General features: G+C 33.2%; 1 long non-coding RNA gene across 1 annotated transcript; it reads right to left on the reverse strand.

The window, feature by feature from the left end:
- Window positions 1-867: 867 nt before the first annotated feature.
- LOC140607999 (uncharacterized) lies at window positions 868-10,483 on the reverse strand. Its single transcript, XR_012009933.1, has 6 exons — window positions 10,420-10,483; window positions 4,813-4,889; window positions 3,783-3,957; window positions 3,351-3,416; window positions 2,522-2,693; window positions 868-1,942 (listed from the first exon to the last, which is right to left on the reverse strand). It is a non-coding gene; the product is annotated as an uncharacterized lncRNA (long non-coding RNA).
- Window positions 10,484-11,482: the final 999 nt, after the last annotated feature.

An 11,482-nucleotide genomic window follows, 5' to 3' on the forward strand; every position in this document is an offset into this window, starting at 1 on the left:
TGCTCTACTTTTTTGTTTCTTCCCTGTATAACACAGAGTCTCATAAGCATCATCTGCTATACTGTTTCTACCTTCCTACTTACTTTTCCCTTCTTAATTCATATCATTAGGGATTCTCCCCCTACTTTTCAAAAATACAGCTCTTTCTAAAGCCACAGAAGCCTCTGTGTACCAAAATGCAATGGCCTTTTAGCCATTAGCACACTATATCTCTTTTTTCTTGTTGTCTAGACACCACATTTTCTTAACTATTGTCTTCTGACCTCTGAAATGCTCCTCTGCAGTTTCTTCGTGCTCCATACATTCATTAAATTTTGGAGTTCTACAGAGGTTGGCCTTGGACTGTCTTCAGTTTTTGTACTAGATTTTCTCACTAGGTGATCCTATCTGTCTCCTTGGTCTTCAATAACATTTCTGTGGTGGCGACTCTCAAATTTGTGCTCCCATTTCAAGCCACTCTTAGAATCTCTAGACCTTTAGTCACTTTCTCCTCGACATCTCATGAATATCAAACAGGCAACTTCAGTTCCTTAACATATCTAAAACTGAACTCTCCATCTTTGAGTCAATCTTCACCTTACACTGGTTCCTTTATCATAGGTAATTAGCATCAAACAACCTAGTGCCTTGAGCCAGAGAACTAGAGGATCTCTGAAATTTCTCTTTGCCTCTCTTCACTTGTTGCATCAAATAAAAAATGGCTCTTCTTTTCCCTGATGATTCCAGTGCTTCTTCAAAAGTATATATGTTATCTATATACTCTGTGTGATACCAATTGCCACCACTCTCTTGCTTTGACTTACTGTTTCCTCTTTTGTCATCAACCAGTTCTCTTCTAACAGTTAAGTTAGCCATGTCCTACACTTATTTTATACACTTTTTAAAATTACTAGCCATTGTAGTAGTTTAGAATGAAACCCCAAATTGTAAACATGCCTGAGCAATGTCCTACATTATCATACCCTGGCCTTTTTCATCAACATGGTCTCATTAGTCCTGATCATTCTATTCCAGCCATGTTGCCTTTTAATTATTTGAATACATTAAATTTCTTCTTAAGTCAATGTCTTTATTCCTTCCTATTCTCTGAAAGATCCTTCCTTCCACTTATTCCTGGCAAATGCTTACTCATTCTTCAAATACTAGCATGAAGTTTACTTCTTGAAGTGACCCTTACCATATCTTCCAATCTGAATTAAGTTGCTTCTGTTTTTATATAAATCATTATTATTTTCATTAGTAATTAGTATATCTAAGTCTTTTTTTTTTTTTTCTTTTTTCCTACTGTTTCTCTCTTGACTAGATTTTAAGATTCAGGGAAACCCAGACTCTTTTTTTTTTTACCACCGTATATTTAATACTTAGCACAGTCTGGGGTATAGAGTAGTTATTAAATATTGTTAAATGAATAATCTGAATTATTTTTGGTTATTTTGGTAATCCTATTTTCCTTAGTCTTAGTAATCGGATAACATTAGCATTAATACACTGACAATTTATTGTAAGGGTTGAAGTGAAAGAGGATGTGGGAAGACCATATCTGAGAAAATTATCATTTTGTCATCCTCACTCCTTATCTTCTCACCACCAGTACCAGGACTGATACTTTCATTCATATCAGTTTCAAGCTTCATGCAAATCAATTCTTGACTACTCATTTCACCAGAAAATTGTGGAAATTCAGGTATTCTAAATTTCAGTTCAGGTTTACTTGAACCCTGTACACCTACAGAAATGAGAGTGGGGGGTATTCGGTGAATATGCAGTTGTTGGAATTAATCTAACTTCCATTGTTTGCTAATATTTCACGGACATTAGGACAAATACTCTTAAAAATAACACTTGCTGATCTAGTTCAATTCAATTTAGGAAAGCCACACTATATTTGCTGATAGAGTTCATTTTCTTTCAGGACAGGCACACATTCTTTTTCAACATTTACCTGTAAAACAAGTTGAAAAAAAGAGACAAATTAAATAAGCTAAAGAAAGTTCACTTGAAAGAGACGTCAATAGACAATTGAAAACACTTCTAATTTAGAGTGGAACCACAGGGAGGCTAAAGAGTTCAAAGAAGGGGAGTGGCAAAGTGCTATAATATTTTCTGAAGCTTATAAAATACTTATAGAAGAATGAACCTATATAGCAATACACTGCTGATTTACAATACTTTACATGGTGAAAATTACTTTTCTCAATTCTTCAATTTTTTTGCAAGTTGCTTAAATTCTTGTGCAAAAAAAGTATATTTAATATATAATTTGTTGTTATAACCCTTCTAGAATCAATTTGGAAGTAATATAATAGGGTTTAAATATGTCTTTTTTATGGTTTGAATTGTGTCCTACCAAAATACCTATGTTGAAACCCTAATTTCTTGTTCTTCAGAAAGTGAACTTACTTAAAAGTAGAATTGTTGCAGAGATAATTAGTTAAGATAAAATCATATGGAGTATGATGGACCCTTAGGTCAATATGACTGATGTCTTTATAAAAGGGGAAACTTGGACACAAGCACTTACCTAGGGAAGATGCCATATGAAGGTCAGAAGACAGAAATCAAACAAAGTATACCAAAGATTGTCAGCAAATCACTAGAAGCTAGAAGAGACTCATGGAAAAGATTTTCCTTCATATCTCTCGGAAAGAACCAATCTTGCTGAAACCTTGATTTCAGAATTCCAGCATCTAGAACTGTGAAATGATAAAATATATTATTTAAGCCATGCAGTTTGTGGTACTTTGTTAAAGCAGCCATAGGAAACTAATACAATGTTCAATTTTTTGGACTTAGTTACTCTATTTCTATGAAAACAATCTAGATACACAATTCTATGCCAAAAAAGAGCAAAAAGAAAGTCCATAGATTATTTGTATTGGAAAATTTTTACAACTATGCTGCATCCACACAGTAAAATATTATAAATAGATTTTAAATGTTTTCGAATAATTTTTATTTTATTCCATAATACAAAGTTAAAAAAAAACCACTGAGACTCATATTTTGTTCAAGATAGAATAACATGGTCTGGATTTACTTTGCTGCCTAAAACAACTAAAATGCCTGAGAAAGCATATGTACAGTGATAAGTTACAGAATAGCAGGTTATGAAAAATGACGATCCCTGAAAGGTAGGAAGCAAATGAGGTAAGCCTTATGCTTTTCCCCAACTTGCTACCTGGAGAAGGTTTTCAAGCTATGGTTTAGGAAAACAAAATTCAGGCTAAACCTACAGGTTTCTTCAAGTTGAGGAACCCAAACTGGGAGTTTCAGGAAGTCAGACAGATAGTGTGTGCAGTATAGAGTACCATCGAGGAAAAGTTGCACAGAGAGTCAATACTAAGACTTACAGATGGTCCCTTTCAATGTTCATTTGAGTTCTGATTAGCTCATGCATGCAAGGACTCTTCTAGTACCTGAAGAAAAGAACCATATAAAAACATGGTACTCAGACTGGATAGGATGAGGACTAGTATCTGTTCTCAGAAAGCTTTGAAATATTTAGACTTCATTGATCATCAATTAGAGTACTTTAGAAATGTCTAGTCTTAATAGTGGGAAAAAATTAACTTTATACTAAATTATTACTGGCCCCTAAATTATTACTGAAATATCAAACTGAGTAAGTAAGTTGATAGTGTACAAAAACTAAACATACGAATACTGAGAGAAATGCCAAAAACTCTTTACAAGAGTAAACAATGTCTGATATTTAATCAGAAATTCTTAGGCATTGGAGGACTTCTGGGGAAGATGGTAGAGTAGGAGGATCTTGGGCTTACCTCATCCATGGATACAACTTGATAAAACCAAATCAGTGTACATAACCCAGAAGACAAACTGAAGACAGTAGGACAGACTTCCCACAGTTAATCATAGAGAGGAGGCTATATCAATATGGTAGGAGTCATACTATGCATCTTTTCTGAGCACTAGAAATCACCCACAAGAAAAAATCTGGAAAGAATACAAATAAGTGGAGATTAAATAATACACCCAACTAAACAATAGTCAACCAAGAAATCAAAGAGGACATAAAAAAATGCAAGGAGACAAATGAAAATAAAAACAAAATAATCTAAAATATTTGGGATGCCCTAGAAGCTATTCTAAGAAGAAAGTTTATAGTAATATAGGGCTACTTCAAGAAGCAAGAAAAATCTCAAATTAAAAAAATTAAAAATCCTGACAAAAATATTAACAAGCTGAATCCAAAAAAACATTAAAAAATCATTCACAAGAATCAGGTGTGATTTATTCCTGGCATGCAAGGATGATTTGAAATATTTGTCAATATAAGTCAATCAATGTGATATATCACATTAATAAAAAAGGTTAAAAACCATATGCACATTTCAATAGATGCAGAAATATCATTTGACAAATACAATACCCATTCATAATAAAAAAACATGCAGCAAAGTAGGTTTAGAGGGAACATACATCACTCAACATAATATGAAAAACCCATAGTTAACATTATGCTCAATAATGAAAAACTGAAAGGATGCCCACTCTCACCACTTTTATTCAGCATAGTACTAGAAGTTTTAACAATCGCAATCAGACAACAAAAAGAAATAATTGGTATCCAAATTGATAAGGAAGAAGTAAAACTTTCAGTATTTGCAGATGACATGATACTATATATATATATAAAACCCTAAGGAGTCCACCAAAAAACTACTATTGCTGATAAATGAATTCAGTGACGTCTCAGGACACAGAGTCAACATATAGAGGTCTATTGCATTTATATACACTAACAATGAAGTAATAGAGAAATTAAGAAAACAATTCCAGGATGCTTACCTGGCTCAGTCAGGAGAATATGAAACTCTTGATCTTGAAGTTGTGAGTTTGAGCCACACCTTGCATATGGAGATTACCTAAAAAAACATGAAAATCACTTTTTTGAAAAAGAAAAAAAATCTCATTTATAATTGTACCAAAAATAATAAAATACCTAGGAATAAACTTAACCAAGGAGGTGAAAGATTTGTACTTTGAAAACATAAAACATTGATAAATAAACCTGAAGATGACAGAAACAAGTGGAAAGATAGTCCACACTCATGGATTGGAAGAACAATATTGTTAAAATGTCCATTCTATCGACATTTAGCAATTGTTATAGACTCCTATAACCATCTTTAGATTTAATGTAATCTTGATCAAAATACCAATACAGCCTTTTTTCACAAAACTAGAACAAATAATCCTAAAATGTGTATGGAACCACAAAAGAATTTGAATAGCCAAAGCAATCTTGAAAAAGAAAAGTAAAGCTGGACGCATCACAATCCTAGATTTTAAGATATAGTACAAAGCTATACTAATCAAAACCGATGCACAAAATAGACATACAGATGAATGGAACAGAATAGAGACCCCAGAAGAAAACTTTGGCCCATTAATCTTTGATGAAGGAGGCAAAAATATGCAACGGGGAAAAGACAATCTCTTTAACAAATGGTGTTGGGATCACTGGATACCTACATGCAAAAGAATGAAACTGGACCATTTTTTTACACCATACATAAAAATAGACTCCAAATGGATTAAAGACCTAAATGTGAAACCTGCAACCATAAAAATCCTGGAAGAGAGCACAGGCAGGAATTTCTCTTCCTTCAGCTCTAGCAACATTTTTTTTTTTTCACATATAGCTCCTGTAGCAAGGGAAACAAAAGTTAAAATAAACCATAGAGACTATATCAAAATATAATCTCCTTCACAGCAAACTATCAACAAAACTAAAAGACAGGGCAGCCCAGGTGGCTCAGAAGTTTAGCGCAATCTTCAGCCTAGGGTGTGATCCTGGAGACCTGGGATCGAGTTCCACGTCGGGCTCCCTGCATGGAACCTGTTTCTCCCTCTGCCTGTGTCTCTGCCTCTCTCTCTCTCTCTGTGTCTCCCATGAATAGATAAATAAAATCTTTAAAAAAAACTGCTAGAGACACAGGATCCAAAATATATGAAGCATCCAAAATATATAGCATCCAAAATATATGAAGAACTTATACAAGTCAACACCAAAAAAGAATAATCCAATTAAGGAATGGGCAGAAAACATGAAGACATTTCTCTAAAGAAGACATACAGATGGCCAGCAAACATGTGAAAAGATGCTCAACATCACTCATCATCAGAAAAATGCAAATCAAATTCACAATGAGCTATCACCTCTTAGCAGTTGAATAGCTAAAATAAAAACACAAGAAACAACAAATGTTGGCAAGGAAGTGGAAAAAATGGAACCCTCATGTACTGTTGGTGGGAATGCAAACTGGTGCAACCACTTTTGATAACAGTATGGAGGTTCCTCAGAAAATTAAAAATAGAATTACCATAGAATCCAGTAATTGTACTACTGCATGTTTTCCCAAAGAAAATGAAAATACTAATTTGAAAAGCTATATACACCCCTATGTTTATAGCATCATTATTTACAATAGCCAAGATATAGAAGCATCCCAAGCGTTTATCCATAGATGAACACACATGAATGGATAAAGATGAGGTGGTATACATATAGAAGGGAATACTACTCAGTCAAAAAAAAACCTAGTCATTTGCAGCAACATGGTTGGATCTAGAGGATATAATACTAAGTGAAATAAGTCAGAGAAAGACAAATATCTCAGTATTTCATGTAAATGTGGAATTTAAGAAACAAAACAAATGAACAAAAAAAGGAGATGAACAAGAAAATAGATTCTTAATCATAGAGAACAAATTGATGGTTACCAGAGAAGAGGGGGGATAGGTGAAATACATGAAGGGGATTAAGAGTACACTTCTTGTAATGAGCACTAAGTAATGTATATAATTGTTGAATTACTAAATTGTACATCTGAAACTAATATAACACTGTATATTAATTATACTGGAATTTAAACAAGCAAACACATAAATAAAAGACATTACTGGGCATTCAAATATGCAGGTAATGGAACTCATAATAGGAAGAGAAACCAATCAATTGAAATGGATCCAGAAATGACACACAGGAGAATATTAGTAAATAAAAATATCAAAATACTTATTATTACTATATTCCATATGTTCAAGAAAGAAGATTGAACTTATTCTGTGGAAATATGTAAAATATATATTTTATGAAATGACCCAAATTGAACTTGTAGAGATGAAAACTATGTTTTATGTGAAAAAAATACACTGCCCAGGATAAGTGACATATTAGATACTACAGAAGAAAATATTAATGAACTTGAAGATACAGTAAAAGAAACTAAAATGAAGCTCAGTGAGAAAAAAACTGAAAAAAATTTAAACATGATCAATAAAATGTGGAAGAAATTTGAGAAGTTAAATACATATGTAAGTGGAGTCCTAAAAGAAGAGAAAGGACAGATAGAGGAAATATATTCAAAGAAATAAACACTGAATATTCTCCAAATTCAATTAAAGCTGTGAATGTACAGATCCAAGGATCTATGAATCCTAAGCACAAGAAAGATGAAGAAACTAGGCTACATAATCATCGAATTGCTTAAGACCAGTGAGTTAAAGAGAAAACACTTTAAAACAGTGAAACGAAATAAACAGTAGGTACAGTGTGGGTAAATATGGTGATAGCAAATTTCTATTTGGAAACAGAGAGGTAACATCTTATTGCAAAAAAAAAAAAAAAAAAATCCCTGTAAACCTTGAGTTTCACACCCAGCAAAAATATCTTTCAGAAGCAAAGACAAAATATGTACTCAAACAGTAAAACCTAAAGAAGTCATCACCAACTGAAATGTGCTGCAAATAATGTTAAAGGAAGTCACACAGAAGACAAAGTATATCAGGTGGAAATATGGATCTCTACAAAGGAAGAAAGAGCAGCAAATGTGGCAATAAGTAAAATTAAAATTTAAAATTTTTCTTTTTTAAATCTTAAAAAATTTTAATTGCTAAAAGATGATAAGGTAGTATGAGGTTTTATAACACATAGCTATAAAATGTCTGGTAAGAATATTATACAGGCTTGAAGACACGAAATGGAAATGTATTTTTGTAAGGTTCTTATACTATATGTGCAATGGTATATGATCTGGAGGGTAGACAGTGAAAATAAATATACTGTAAACAAAAAAGTAATTAACCAACAAATAACATCCAAAATATTTATACCTAGGTGAGCCAACAAATATAATAATAAGGGATCATAAAATATACTAAATTCAGCCAAAAAAGGCAAAAAAATGAGGAAAAACAAAATAACTGTAGTTATAAAACCTGATAGTTGGCTTCCTTTGTAATGCAAGTGCCTGACTTAAGCTTTGATTGTGGAGGCAATCACTTCAAAGAGGAATCCATTTCAAAGAGGCATCTGCTTCAACAGAGTCTATGTGGAATTAACAAGTTGCCAATCATAATTAGATAAAGAGCCAGGCTTCCTTACCCCACTGAGGCTCCTTTGTTTTTGAGATCTTGGTTGATTTCAATAAATGACCATTTGTTTTTTTCTTTTCTCACACTTCAAATATGTGCTTATATTTTATTTTTTAATTTTTTTTTACTTTAAATTTTATTAGTTAATATACAGTGCAATATTAGTTTCTGGAGTAGAATTCAGTAATTCATCACTTACATTCAACTCCCAGTGCTCATCACAAATGCCTTTTTAATATTGTGTTCTTATGTTTTAAATTTGCCAGTAATGAGTGAGCCCTGGAAACCGACTCTCCACTTCAATGTAAAGAACCCTAGGCCTAGTGTGAACCCTTTCTCTCTCTATGGGCTACCTTGCTGTGTGTCCCATTGGCATGCTTTGTATGGTCCAGAGCTTATAAATAATAAACTCTTTTTTTTCTTTTTCTTTTTTTTTAAGATTTATTTATTTATTTATTTATTTATTTATTTATTTATTTATTTATTCTTGAGAGACATAGACAGAGAGGGACAGAGACATAGGCAGAGAGAGAAGCAGGCTCCTCACAGGGAGCCTAATGTGGGACTCGATTCTGGATCCTGGGATCACAACCTGAGCAGAAGGCCGGCACCCAACTACTGAGCCACCCAGGTATCTCAAACTCTTTTTTTCTTTAATGTTTCTTAACAATTATTCCTGAAGGTCATCTTGCAGTCAAAATATAAACCACAAGGGGTGATGCGGTTGTAATAGTTCTGAAAGGGGATATGTCTGTGTGAAGTTCACAGGGGCTCAGATAAGTGCCTCTAGGCATTTATAGCAATAGTATTTTCTATCAGGAGGCTGAGTCCAGCACAAAACAAAAACATATGGGAGTCATGTTTTTAAGGATAAATGGTAAGACTATAGACTTACAACCAGCAATATCAACAATCTTTTTAAGTACACATATTAAGTGGTGATTGCATCAAAACAGAGAAATAGATCAAACAAGTAGAATATAGAGCTGAAAAATATATTACATACTATGGACAAAACTGTTTTGAGCAAAAGTGCAAAGGAAACTTAGTAGGGGAAAAGATAATCTTTCAACAAATAGTACTATAACAATTGTATATCCTTATGCAAAAACACAAGGAGAAAGCTTCAATCCACATCTTGTACCATATGCTAAAATTAACACCAAATGGATCATAGACTGAAAGTCTAAAACTATAAAACTTTTAGAAGAAAACATAGGAGAGAAAATTTGACCTTGGCTTAGACAAAGATTTCTTAGTTACGACACCTAAGACATTATCTATAAATGAAAAAAAACTGCTAAATTGGACTTCATCAAAATTAGGAACTTCTGGGTTGTTTTTTTTTAAGACTGTTCAGATAATGAAAAAATAAACTACATACTTGGAGAAAATATTTGCAAATCAAATGTCTGGAAGAAAATTGTATTCGAAATAGAAAAAGAACTTTCTGATGAGGAAAACAAATGCAAGAGAAATAGAGATAAAATTAAATTTCCTTACAACTTGCAGTCCATTGGATCCCAGAGAGATGCAGTGTGTGACACTTCTCAAGGAACTCATGGTTGCCTTAATGTTGATGTTTTGCTAGAGACAAAAAGCAACCTTACCTTGACACTAACCAGACCTCCAGGATCCTGTAAGTCTTCTTTAACATGTGGAAATCTCTTTAGAGACTTCTATTATCTTTATCCCACTTCAACTTAAAAATATATGTCACACCTCACAATCACAGTGCAACTCTTTCTGCCAATGGGTCTTGTCCTCATGCTATAATAAAAACACCTTTTTTTGCACCAAAAAGTCTCAAGAATTCTTTCTTGGCTGTTCACTTTGTGGCTCCACATGACTTTCAAAACTCAATAATAAGAAAACAACACATTTGCAAAATGGACAATTTGCCTAGACATTTCATTCAAAATGATAGATCAATGATAATAAAAGGACATGCTCAATACCTTTGGCCATTAGGGAAATTCAAATGAAAGCAATAATAAGATAATACTATGTATTTACTAGAATGCCTGAGTGAAAGAAACCAGACCCACCACCCACCCAAAGAATACAGAGTGCACGTCCTATTTATAGCAGAGTGCACGTTCTATTTATAGCAGAGTGCATGATCCTATTTATACTAGACTCTAGAAAATGCAAGATAAGTTGTAGTGACAGAAAGCAGGTCAGTTGTTGCCTTGTAATGGTAGAAGGGTAGAAGTTTAGGCAGGAGGGATAATAAAAGGGCTTGAGGAATTTGGGGAAGTGCTGCATATGTTCATTATCTTGATTGTGGTGAGGGTTTACCAATGTATCTGTCAGAACATCTCAATTGTACACCTTTAACATGTAGTTTATTAAAAGAGCAAAATACAAAATGTTGGTAGTTTAATTCCAATTACATAAAAATGCACTGCACAGCTAGCTAATCACAGGACTACACACAGACACACAAAGACTGAAATAAAAATGCTTGAATTTTAACAATGGCATCATGAGTGAACTTTTTCTTACTACATGGCTGTTAAAATATTTGAAAAATACATATATAATTTTAATCTTTGAAAAAGTAATTTTTATAAGTAAAAAAGTGCCAAGATTTGACTGTGAACTAGCTGTTCTTGCAGGTTTAAAGTACAACTACCTTTACTGTTAAGTTTAAAAAATACCTTCTTTTCTTTCTTTTTTAAAATAGAAAGTTAACAGTAATACAGTTACCCATAAGACAATTCCCTGTAAAGTCAAACACTCAAAGAGTACTAAAACTAGACATTTTTTGTTCAATGTGAGGAAACAAAACTCTGGGTATGTGACAATAACTCAATATGCTTAAGACTGTCCCTGTTGCTCTGTCATGGGAAGAAAGAAGCTCTTCTGTTGGCCTTCAAAGACTCTGACAAATTCAGATTTTCATTGTGTAGGCAGATCAACAAAGAAAAAGAAACTTGTTTACAGAGACTCATTAACCAGGTGAAAAATAAAAGAAACTGAAGAAAAATGGGAAAACAGAAGAGGAGGCAATAGAACAGTCACCAGTGGCTAGAAGCTTGGCACCTAAAGATGAGGTAGAGATGAAGGAAACACA

This window comes from Canis lupus, chromosome 17 (genome assembly GCF_048164855.1).
Source record: "Canis lupus baileyi chromosome 17, mCanLup2.hap1, whole genome shotgun sequence".
Lineage (NCBI taxonomy): Eukaryota > Metazoa > Chordata > Mammalia > Carnivora > Canidae > Canis > Canis lupus.